The following is a 12070-nucleotide window of genomic DNA, read 5'->3' on the forward strand; positions in this document are numbered from 1 at the left end:
GGGGGGGATGAGGGCTTTGGCTGGGACTGGGGATGAGGTGTTTGGGATGTGGGAGGGGCTCAGGGCTCGGGCAAAGGGTCAGGGTGTGGGGGGATGAGGGCTCTGGCTGGACTGGGGATGAGGTGTTAGGGGTGCTGGAGGGGGCTCAGGGCTCGGGCAGAGGGTTGGGGTGATGAGGGCTCTGGCTGGGACTCGAGATGAGGTGTTTGGGGTGCTGGAGGGGCTCAGGGCTTGGGCAGAGGGTTGAGGGTGCGGTGGGGGGGGTGAAAGCTCTGACTGGGGGTGTGGGCTCTGGGGTGGGGCAGGGCTGGGGATGAGTTTGCGGTGCAGGCAGGCTGCTCCGGGACAGGGGCCAGAGAGGAGGACTCCCCCCAGGCCTTTCCCTGCTGGCAGCAGCAAGCTCTGGGGGAGAAGTCCCCCTTTCCCGCCCCCCCAGCAGCACACTCACCCCCACCACTGTCACTGCGTGTGCTCCTAGGGCCCCTCTCAGGTCCAGGAATCTCCCTCGCCTCCCCCGTGGTGAGTGCCGGAGGGCGCTGCGTGCGCCTCCTCCCCTGCTGTTGCCCCTGACTGTAGCCTCACTGGGGGTGAGGGATGGGGCTGCCTCTTTGCCCAACATGGGGCAGGAGCGGTGACTGCAGGCGGGGGGGCGCCTGTGCTGCTGGAGGGTCCCATTGGAAAATGAAAGGGTCTGAGGGGGAAGGGCAGGCTCAGAGTCAGTCTGCCTTGGCAGTCGAGATGGGGGGCGCTAGGACCCTGCGGCAGCAGTTGCTGCAGGGAAGAGACAGGGACTCTCTGCTTCTTTTTTTTTTTTTCACCTCCACCTCTTTCTGCGCCCCCTCTCCCTCCCGGCTTTGTGTGCCCAAGGCAAGTGCCTCACTCGCCTGGCCCTTGTTACGGCACTGGTTTTAAACCATGTTGGGCTTGCCAAAAGACTATGCCTAAGGGAGACCTACACATGGCTTGTCTAAAGTGCGTGGGGAAGTCCCACCAAATGGATAGGTGCAAGATCGGCAGGAGTTTTCGCCCACACACAAAAAATAAAGGGACCATAGATTGAAGCTGCTGCTAATGGAAGCAGCTGTATGCCCTCAGTCCGAGTTGAGCCCCATGGACACGGCACCAGGCTCCTCAGCATTGGTGCGCAGCACACTAGCTTCGATCCGGGATGCGGCACCGAGGAAGGGCTCTGGGGTCAGAGACCCTCAGCACCAGCACTACCTGGCACTGAAGTCTGCTGCGTGGTAGCAATCGCTGCACCAATCAGTCACCTGTGCCAAGGAAGAAGCACAGGAAGACTGCCGGGGGCACTCCCCCTCTCAAGCAAAAGAACAGGAGCCGCCCAAGGGAGTGCGACTTGTGCCGGGCCACCTCTCCCCTCTGGCTCAACAGCCAGCACCGTCGACTCTGGGCCCGCGGCAGGGGTCGTTGAGTCCAGTGCCACCAGAGGAGACCCAGGTGGAGGACTTGGACCTTCCTTCCACACTGGAGACTTTCGAGGTGGCCCGGGACTTTATAGCCCTAATCAGTCCACACTCTCCTGACCAGCATGAGAGTGCACTGACCCTGACGCCCCAAGCACCACAGAGATCACCTGTGCAGTCAAAGGGCAAGCCTGCTATGACTCGGCAGTGATCTCCATATCCCCAGCTCCGACGGGCACGGCGCTGTCATGGTCTCCACACTCGGACTCCTTGGAGTCCGACTCTGTGGTGGACACCTATGTGTCCCGGAGGAGCCAACATCGTAGCCGTCAGCATTCACAGACTGCGGGGATGACGCAGACCTTCCCTCTGGTGCCGTGGCCGACACAATGGCAGGTACCAGCCCAGATGCCGGCACAGTGGCCCTTCTGGACCCTGTGAGCATACCATGAGTCCCAGGGGTCCGTCTCTGGGTGCTCCTTCTCAATCATAACCAAAGGAAGGACTGTGTCCAGGACCAGGGACCCCTCTCGGGCATCGTCCACTGCTAGCACGACTACCAGCAGTACCACACCCGGTACCGTGCCCAGGAACGGCACCATGCCCGGCACCGTGCCCGGCACAGGCACTACAACCAGCGCCACAAAGGCACTGCGACCAGTGCCATGACCAGTACCATGATTGGCATCAAGGCGGACACTGATTTGGCGGCAGAGCCACAGCGGTTTGAAGAGCCGGATGGGCAGGAGGGACCGTCCCTGGCTCAGGGCTCCTCGTCATCGTCACCAGACGAGACAGTAGCAGGAACATCCTCAGGGCCTCCTCCTCCTGACAGTTGAGTCCACCTTGAACTCCTGAGGCGGGTCGCTCAGAATCTGGGGATACAGATGGAAGAGGTCACCAAGGTGTCAGATCCAATGATGGACATTTTATCCCTGGTGGGGCCTACCCGACTGGCTCTTCCCCTGATTAAAACTATTCAGGAGAACACGAAGACCCTTTGGCAAACGCCGGCCTCTCTAGCCCCTAGTGCTAAGGTGGTTGAGAGGAAGTATTTCATGCCCTCCAAGGGCTACAAATATTTGTTCACGCACCCCCTGCCAGACTCATTGGTGGTGGTGGCTGTTAATAAGAGGGAGAGGCAAGGTCAGTGGGGGCCTAACCTTCAAGCTAAGGATGGAAAGAAGCTGGACCTCTTCGGGCGGAAGGTATACTCCACCGGAGGGTTCGCATTGCAAACCAGCAGGCGATCCTTAGCTGATATAACTTTAAATTGTGGGACGCAATGTCCAAATTCTTGGACCTTGTCCCAGTGGACTCTAACTCCAAATTCTCGGCCCTGGTGGATGAGGGTAAGGACTCGGCAGACTCTGCAACGCACACTATGTCCTCGGGCATTGCGATCCGCCATTGCTTCTGTCTGCAGGCCTGGGGCCTCCCCGTGGAGATCCAAAAGACAATCCAGGATCTCCCATTCGAGGGCACTACGCTATACTCAGAAAAGATGGACTCGAAACTCCATAGCTTAAAAGACTCCCGAGGCACTCTAAGATTGCTGGGGCTGCACATTCCAGCCACCCAACATAGACAATTTAGGCCTCAGCACATGCCACGGCCATACCAGGGCCAGCCCGGACAGGATGATAATCGCAGGCGACCCAGAAATCAGAACCGCCGTCATCAACCCCAGCCTCCGAGCAACCGGGGATCTGGGTCTTTTAGGCACCGGGTCCTAGGCAGACCTTTTGAGGATGCGCCCGAGGGCGACATACCAACCAGTCAACTGGATCCTTCTTTCCACTTTTCAGCACATCTATTCCATTTCTACTGGGCGTGGTCCCAAATTACCTCAGACCGTTGGGTCCTTCGCACAGTAGAAATGGGATACTCTCTCCAATTCTCTTCGGCCCCCCTCACCTCCCTTCCCCATCCCTCTTCAGGGACCCTTCTCACGAGTAGCTCCTTATGCAGGAGGTACAAACCCTCCTATCGGTAGGAGCTGAGGAGGAGGTTCTGCTGGAGCTCAGGGGCAAGGGGTTTTACTCCCGGTATTTCCTAATACTGAAAGTAAAGGGGGACCTCAGACCCATCTTGGACCTGCGCAACCTCAACAACTTCATGAAGAAACTAAAGTTTTGTATGGTCTCTTTGGTGAGAGTGGTATGCCACCCTCGACTTGAAAGACGCATATGTCCACATTTCCATAATTCTGCCCCACAGCCACTTCCTAAGGTTTGTAACGGGGGGCACTCATTACCAATTCACAATGCTACCATTCGACCTGTCATCGGCACCTCGGGTGTTCACCAAATATATGTCAGTTGTGGCCACCTTCCCGCAGAAAAGGCAGGTTCAGGTATTTCCATACCTTGACAACTGGCTAGTGAAGGGCCGGTCCAGGACACAAGTGAATCAACAGGTCAGTCTGATAAGATCCACCTTTGACTCACTGGGTCTCCTCCTAAACATTCAAAGGTCAATGCTCACCTCTACTCAGAGAATAGAGTTCATAGGGGCGGAGCTAGACTCAAGACAAGCAAGAGCTTTCCTACCTTAGTCCCGCTTTCAGGTCATTCACGACATCATACGATTCTCTACAACCACAGCAAGGAGTTGTTTGAAACTCCTGGGTCACATGGCATCTTGCACGTATGTGGTGCAATGTGCAAGACTCAGACCTCTCCGGGCTTGGCTAGCATCCGTGTATTGACCAAGCAGAGACAGCCTAGACAAGGCAGTCGCTCTTCTACCGCGGGTTCTCAAGTCTCTTCAGTGGTGGCTTGACTCTCACATGGTGCGTCCAGGGGTCGCCTTCGCCAGACCATGCCCCTTGTTATGTCTGGCCACCGATGCCTCAACCATAGGGTGGGAGGCACACCTCAGAGAGCACAGAACTCAGGGCCTCTGGTTTCCAGAGGAGGTGCTGCTTCACATCATGTCAGGGAGCTGAGAGCGGTTTGTCTGGCGTGGCAGACAAAAATTTGCCTTTTGTCCTCACCTGTAGGGCAAATGCATATCAGTCCTGACAGACAATACAACAGTGATGTTTTATATCAACAGACAGGGGGGAGCACGCTCCTCTCCCCTATTTCAGGAAGCCCTCAATCTCTGGGAGTTCTGCATATAACACTTGATACTCCTGGAAGCGTCCTATCACCCTGGATCTCAGAACGAGCTAGGGGACTATCTCAGCAGGTCTTTTCACAATCACAAGTGGTCCATTTGCCTGGATGTAATAAACAATATCTTCCAATGGTGGGGAGTTTCCCAGATCAACTTGTTCGCCACAAGGGACAAAAGGAAGTGCCTGTGATTCTGCTCCTTCTTGAACCACAGCCCGGGCTAACTGGAAGACACATTTCTTCTCCCATGGAAGGGCCACCTCTTCTATGCATTCCCTCCTATTCTTCTTGTTCACAAGGTCCTTCTCAAGGTCCGGAGCGACAGAGCCTCAGTGATCCTGGTGGCACCAGCCTGGCCACATCAGCATTGGTTACTCCTGGGGGAATTCTGCAGCACAAAATTAAAAATTCTGCATACCGTATTTGAAAAGTCTGCACAATTCTGCATATTGTATTTGTCAAAATAACAATCTAATCATGCCAGCTACAATTATTTTGGTAATTTATTTCAAAATATCTGTCAGCAAGTATGTCTATAACAATACAGACCAAAAAAAAAAAAGATTCTGGTAATTTTTTTTTTTTTGACAAATAGATTCCTTACTAGGCATATTAATACAGAACTTTGTGTAATTCATTTAAATTACAATACAGAACTGTATTTCCTGCACCTGTCAGAAGTAGGGTGACCACAGTCCCGATTTTTGGGTCTTTTTCTTATATAGGCTCCTATTACCCTCCACCCCCATCCCGATTTTTTACATTTGCTGTCTGGTCACCCTAGTCAGACGCAGTCAATGGCTTTGGGGAATCAGGGGTAACGGAAGAGCTGAGGAAGGGGGAAGGAGCCTAGGAGTGAACCTGGAGAGTGAGAGGTTTTTCTTTGGGGGGAGGGGGAGGAGGTTGTTGGGTGTTGGGAAGCCTCCCCCAGGCAGACCCTGGCTGACCCCAATCCTCTCCCATTCAGTCAGGCATATTTGCCCCTGTCCCCGCACCACTCATCCCCATGGGTCTCTGCAGCCCCTAACCCCTGTCCCCAGGCTCAACGCTGTCACCCCACTAGCTCCTTAGCCCATGCTCCAGTCTGTCCCCCCCCCCACTAGCCATTCTGAACCCCAGTGTGACACACACACCCCAGCAGCACTGTGTGCCCCGCTCTGTCCTAACCTGGCTCTGCGGGCAGGATGCTGTGATGAACTCTACTCCTGGGGGAATTCTGCAGCACTGGACATAGAATTTTGTATTTTCCCGCATAAAAACATTTTGCTTAAGAAGTGCTGCAGTTCCGCCTTTTTCCCCACCAGAGGCCGCTGTGGCGCTAGAACAGCCGGCATGGCCGCCTCTGGCTGTTCTGGCACCACAGCGACCTCTGGTGGGCAAAAGGCAGAACTGCAGCACTTCTAATGCAAAATGTTTTTTATGAGGGAAAATACAAAATTATGCAAGGCAGATGAATTCTGCATCTGCACGTCCGCAAATATGCAGAATCCCCCCACGAGTAATTGGTACACCATGCTATTGGCGCTGTCAGTGGATAGTCCAATCCCCGGCTATTATTTCCAGGCCTTTATGACTCAACATCACGGCCATCTCCAGCATTCCAATCTCGAGTCTCTCCACCTCACAGCTTGGAAGCTACGTGGTTGAACCCGCTAGAGCTCACATGCTCAGACCCCATTAGGGAGGTTCTTCTGGGTAGCAGAAAACCATCGACCATGTTCATCCGGTCACCTGTTGCAATTTTGTTGATTTAGACCCTGAAAAGATTTACATATCTGTGCACTGAAATCTGTGGGATTAACGTTAAACACGTGCATAAAATTAGGTATTCAGGCTGATGCTGTTAGATCTGTCAGCAGCCTTCAATACCTTTGCTCATGAGAGGTTGTGAATTCACCTGCAGCATGCAGTAATGGATGGTAAGGTTCTGGGGTGGTAATATGTGGAGGTTGTTCACCTTAATTTGGAGCATTATCATTTGGAGTTCCTGCTGGGATCTATTTTAGCTTCTCTCCTGTTCAATGTGAAATTGCAGTTGTTAGGAGGGTTACTTTAAAGATATGGGCTGCAGTGTTTTCAGTAGGCTGATGACACTCAGCTCTATGTGTCTCTCTCCTGATCCAGCCAATCCTGATGATCATCTAGCTCAGTGACTAAGGGAGATTGTGGCATGGATGAGAGCTAGCTGGCTGAAGCTCAGTCCAAATAGGACTGAGATGATGCTCGTAGGTAGGGTCCCTTGTAGAACCAAGACTTTAGTTTGTAGCTGTCAAAGAAATGGTCTCAATTGTTTACTGATTCATCCAAAAATCAGATGTGGGAATATTTAAAATCTCCTGTTTCTGTGTTGATATTAAATGCAGTTTTTCATTTCATTTCTCTAAGAACTGAAAAAATACTGAAATGCACACATACAATCTGTAGTTTTTCAAGCAATTAGATTGTTGTTATTTAAATGTATATTCTTAATACATGAAGTGATTAGTCCTCAGTAAGGAGCATTTGCTTGCCAAATTAGATTTTCTAAAACAGCTATTTTTGAGTTAAGCAAGCAAAAAAACAACTCTGAATCTGCTGGAAATACACATTCCCAATGGCTGGACCATTTGTTAAAAAGAATTGAAAAAATCATGTACAGGGTGAAACTTCATGTACCAAGGCCAGAAATAATTATTTTTTCATAGTCAGAAACCTCAGAAAACAAGAGTTTACAATGGAACTGCAATCTCAGCCACAACTAATTTGTCACTCATGTGCATTGCTATTCATCTTTCCTTGCATTGAAGCAATCATAATGAAAAGGATGAATACTAACAAAGGACTAAATCCCGCAAACATATAAGTAACATAATTAATCATAATAACTCATGAGAGCATTCACATTGATTTCAACTGGACTACTCACATGAGTAAAATTACATGTGTTTCCAGGATCAGGCCCAATGACGAGAGTCTGACTAGGGACACTGATTATCTAAATCAGGTCAGATTTAAGTTATGATCAGAAAGGGCCATTGTTATTGCCTAGTCTGATCTCGTGTATAACACAGGCCATAGAATTTTACCCATTAATTCCAGTATGAAGCCCAATAATGTGTGATGAAAATAGAGCATATCTTTTAGAAAGACATCCAGTTCTGGTTTAGGAATTTCAAGTAATAGAGAATCCACTACAAGAAACATTCTGGTTTGACATTTGGACGTTTATAGCCCACAACAGTGCACATTTGAGACCTCATCATCAAATAAGAGAGGCAAATCCATATATTAGTTATGTTAAAAATATTCTACACACGTACACCAGGAATGAGAGCGTTCCAGGCTCACTTGATCCACAGGCTCCATGCACCTCCCAAGTCCCCAGGCAGCATTTCCATTTTCCTTACTAGTATGTCTTATCATTTTATTAGGAACTGTTGTTCATAATGTAAGAATACATTGCGTTAAAAAATGTTTTAAAATGAAATGACTGATTGGGGCCAGCTGCCACTTTTGTTACCAGATTTGCCTGTTACTTTGGGGTATGTTCATTTATTAGGGTTACTCTTCCGGGGGGCGGGTTTTTGTAATTCTATCAACGTACTGCTTGTGTCACGTGTGTTTTCATATGGAGCTCTACTTCTCCCTTCTGCAAGTCCTCTCCCAATGGAGCTATCCCTGCAGGACCTATGTTCCCTAAGGCTGGGTTCCTCCAGCCCCAGAACCAGATGAACACACACACACACACACACGCACACACTAACAGAGCAAGTCTGAGCAGACCAGGTCAATCAGCACTTTCAAGCTGACCCCTTATATGTTATATGTCCCTGGACTCAATGGGCTGGGTCAAGCAGCACTTTCAAGCTGCCCCCCTTATGTGTCCCTGGGCTCAATAGACTGGGTCAAGCAGCACTTTCAGCTGCCACCCTTATGTGTCCCAGATTCAGCATGTCCCTATCCCCACTCTCACATCACAATTGTACTGATAGTAACCTACTTGATGAGCAAACCCCACAGTATTTTGGGCACTGCAGGGATCTTTAGCTTAAGTAAAAGAAGCGTTGCTGCAGAGTAAATGGGGGAAGCTAAAAACACAAAAGAGTAAAATTCAGCAAGAGAGAGAGAAGCAATCAGCTTAACCATAAAAGTTATTTATTGAATAATAGTGAAAACTACACAAGGAGGGCTAAACCAACATAACATACATTATTAAAGGTTAATACCTAAGGTAGAAAGGAAAACAGAGAGAGAGAGAAAGAGGGGGATCTCACCCACTCCATGAGGCTTGAACTGGTCAGGGTTCCGAGGTGATGGTGGTAGCTCAGGGTCCTGAGTGCTGGAGACAGGCAGAGCCCCCAGCACCATCAGTCAGGAGAAGATGGAGTCCCAGTGGAACTGATGCATAGTTTGTATCTAAGCATCAGAACACTTACTTGAACAGAGGTAGGGGTTTTTGTAGAGAAACAACAATGGTTCCAGGGAGAACACTAGATTTGTTTATGGGTAAACTGATGACTCAAGCGTTTTCTTTAGGCTAGACAACAGGAGCTGATCACTTTTGGCTATGGGTGGTGTTTTCTTCCAGGGAGCTCACAATACAACTAGGCTGCTTCAGTATTTTGGATATCAATCAAAGATTCATTACTGGAATTGGTCTGATAACTGCTGAGCTGGGTGTGGGCAGGCGTAGGTTCATTAACATCTGGAGCAGAGTTTCCCATGATGCAGTGCTTCCCTGCTTTTCTGGTCCCAGAGTTCAGTGCAGTTCTCTGTTCTTCATTCTGTATGCTAATCCCTGTCCCATCTTTCATGCAGATGAGGCTAGGGGAGTTGTCTCTGCTCTCCATTCTGTATGCAAATGGAGATGTCTTAATCTTGTCACCCTTGTCAGGAGGGGTCTAGGTGTGTCTCCCAACGCACTTCACTGCTCTCTGCAAGCCTTTTCTCTGATCGGTCTTGGTTCAAGCAGAGACCGGCGGGGGTGGTGGTGTCCCTCATGAGTCAGACAGGCCAGACACTGCATCCTGGTTCCCCAAAAACACAGAGCTGACTGGTATCAAGTTATTAGGAACTGTTGTTCATAATGTAAGAATACATTGCGTTAAAAAACATTTTAAAATTAAATGACTGATTGGGGCCAGCTGCCACTTTGGCCCTCAGCCATAATGAAAAGGATGAAGGTCAACCTTAAGCCCCCTCATCCACCACCCCACTGCTGTAGCTTCTATGGACATTGCAATAGCACAGAATAGTCAGGGTGTGGGGATGTCCTGAAACATTCCCTGCACTATGGCTTCTGTTGTGAGTAGGGGACACAGAGCTGGCTTTGTGCTCAGCGGAAAGGCCCCTCCTCTAGAGGGATAAGGGCCAGAAGACAATGACGGACTGGGCCTTGAGAGTTCATTGATCATTAGGACAGGTGTCTACAATTAGCAAGTGACCATTAGTACAGGCTTAAATGTCTTTGCTTTAATTAAAAGGGACACTGCCAAGCTTATTATACCTAAAAATCAAGCTACTGTTGGACTTTAAATATATTCTTTACATCTGCTTTTTAAATTCGGGGGGAGGGATAGCTCAGTGGTTTGGGCATTGGCCTGCTAAACTCAGGGTTGTGAGCTCAATCCTTGAGGGGGCCACTTAGGGATCTGGGGCAAAATCAGTCCTTGGTCCTGCTAGTAAAGGCAGGGGGCTGGACTCAATGACCTTTCAGGGTCCCTTCCAGTTCTATGAGATAGGTATATCTCCATATATTATATTATATTATAAATTCTGTATGTGACAATATACAAAGTCTTCCACACAGTTTAAACTTTAATAGCTCCGCAAGTGCATGTCCAGGACTTGCCTTCCACAACTAGTATCTGGTGCCAGTCCTGCTCAAAGTGCTCACATTTAAAATGTGAGATTGAACATTTGAAATGGTGATTTTGGTCAGGGACGGATTAACTTTTTGTGGGCCTGGCGCCAAACATATTTGTGGGGCCCCCTGGGGAATAATTGTAAAAGGGGCCAGGGGTAAAAGCACAGTGGAGCAGGAGCTAGGGTTGGTCTCTGGAGCAAGGGAGGGGTCGGGGTAAACTGCAGGCTGAGCGGGTCTGGCGGCTGGGACCCCGGCTGGCAGGAGCCAGCCCACTGCTGGCTCTGCTCAGCCTGCTGCCAGCTGAGTGAACAGAACCCCAGGTCGACAGCAGGCTCAGCCTCAGCCGGGACCCACATATGTTTGTGCATATATGTGTATGTAAATTTTAGCCCACGTCACAGGATATTGGATTGCGAAGGCTCGGAGTACTAGGTGTTAAATTTTTTTACCACTGGACAAAAGATGTGTCTTTCCCTTGATGTTAATAGAAGATGGATCAGAGTCTGCTCCTATTGCAAGCCTGGCACAATCATTTAAAAAATGAGACAGACACTGTGTTTGTTCACTTCTGTGTGTTTTGTTTTACTTTGGCCCATCAACCAGAAGAAAAAAAAACAGTGACTTACTGAGAGAGAAAAATGTAGTACAAAACAGTGAAATACTAATCTAGTGAGAACTTTTATGTGACTGAGGCAGATATGTATTTGCATGTAACTAAAAAAAAAGCATAGGGGAAACAAATTAAACTTTAGTCCAGCAAGAACATTTCTGCCTTGCCTCATGGGAGGCTGTGATAATTCATATTGATTTTTAATTTGTAAAATCTCCCTTTTTGCTATACCACAGTGTAACCCAAATGCCCTAAACAAGACCTATAGATACACCACTCTACTGCATATCACTTGTGTGAATAACAATAACATCTGCAGTTACTCAAGGTCGGATCAAAATTATGAGGCCTTGCAAACCTTAAGTTTTGGATATAAATTAACTGTCTGTTAGGAGACAGGAAGATATTTCCCCTCTACCTTCATGATATAGTATTACACAAGTGGCTAAGCAAATTGCAGGAGGCATGGCTTTCCTCTGAAGTAGCCGGTATAGGCCAGGTATAATTCCACAGCAGAGTTACTGTGTATCTAATCTCAGTCGCTGGAGCATATCAACCCTTTCTGTGACAAGCCACCCCCATTTTTTAAAAAAAGATTCTTTGGAAAATAGACAATCAAACTCAAGTTCAACACCTTTTGCAAAACAAGTATGTGTGTGTGTTGTGGGGGGAGAAGCTTTGTAAATTAACAGGGGCACTTATCTTGAGTTTCAGCAAAAACGGTATTCCCCCAAAATCCACATGCACACACACTGACACATCTGGATAGTCGGACTGTAACTATATTTCAGAAACCCCATGTTCTCCAAACAATTCTCTTCCTTTCCCTTCTTTTTCCTCCTAATTTAAGTTACTTATTTTTCTCTGGGAACTATAACATTTTCTTTCTTGCTTCTTTCTGAACATATTGGGCTCGATTTAGGTCTGACCTACATCATCTGCAACCTCTGTGGAGATGCACAGGATGTAAATCATTCTTTTGAATTACCATGGGCCCAATCCTGACTTAAGTAGGAATTTTGGTTGAGCTTCAGGACTGGACCTTTTAGGTACACCTGCATGGCAAGCA

This window comes from Terrapene carolina, unplaced genomic scaffold (assembly GCF_002925995.2).
Source record: "Terrapene carolina triunguis isolate 2854851 unplaced genomic scaffold, T_m_triunguis-2.0 Scaffold35022, whole genome shotgun sequence".
Taxonomy (NCBI): domain Eukaryota; kingdom Metazoa; phylum Chordata; order Testudines; family Emydidae; genus Terrapene; species Terrapene triunguis.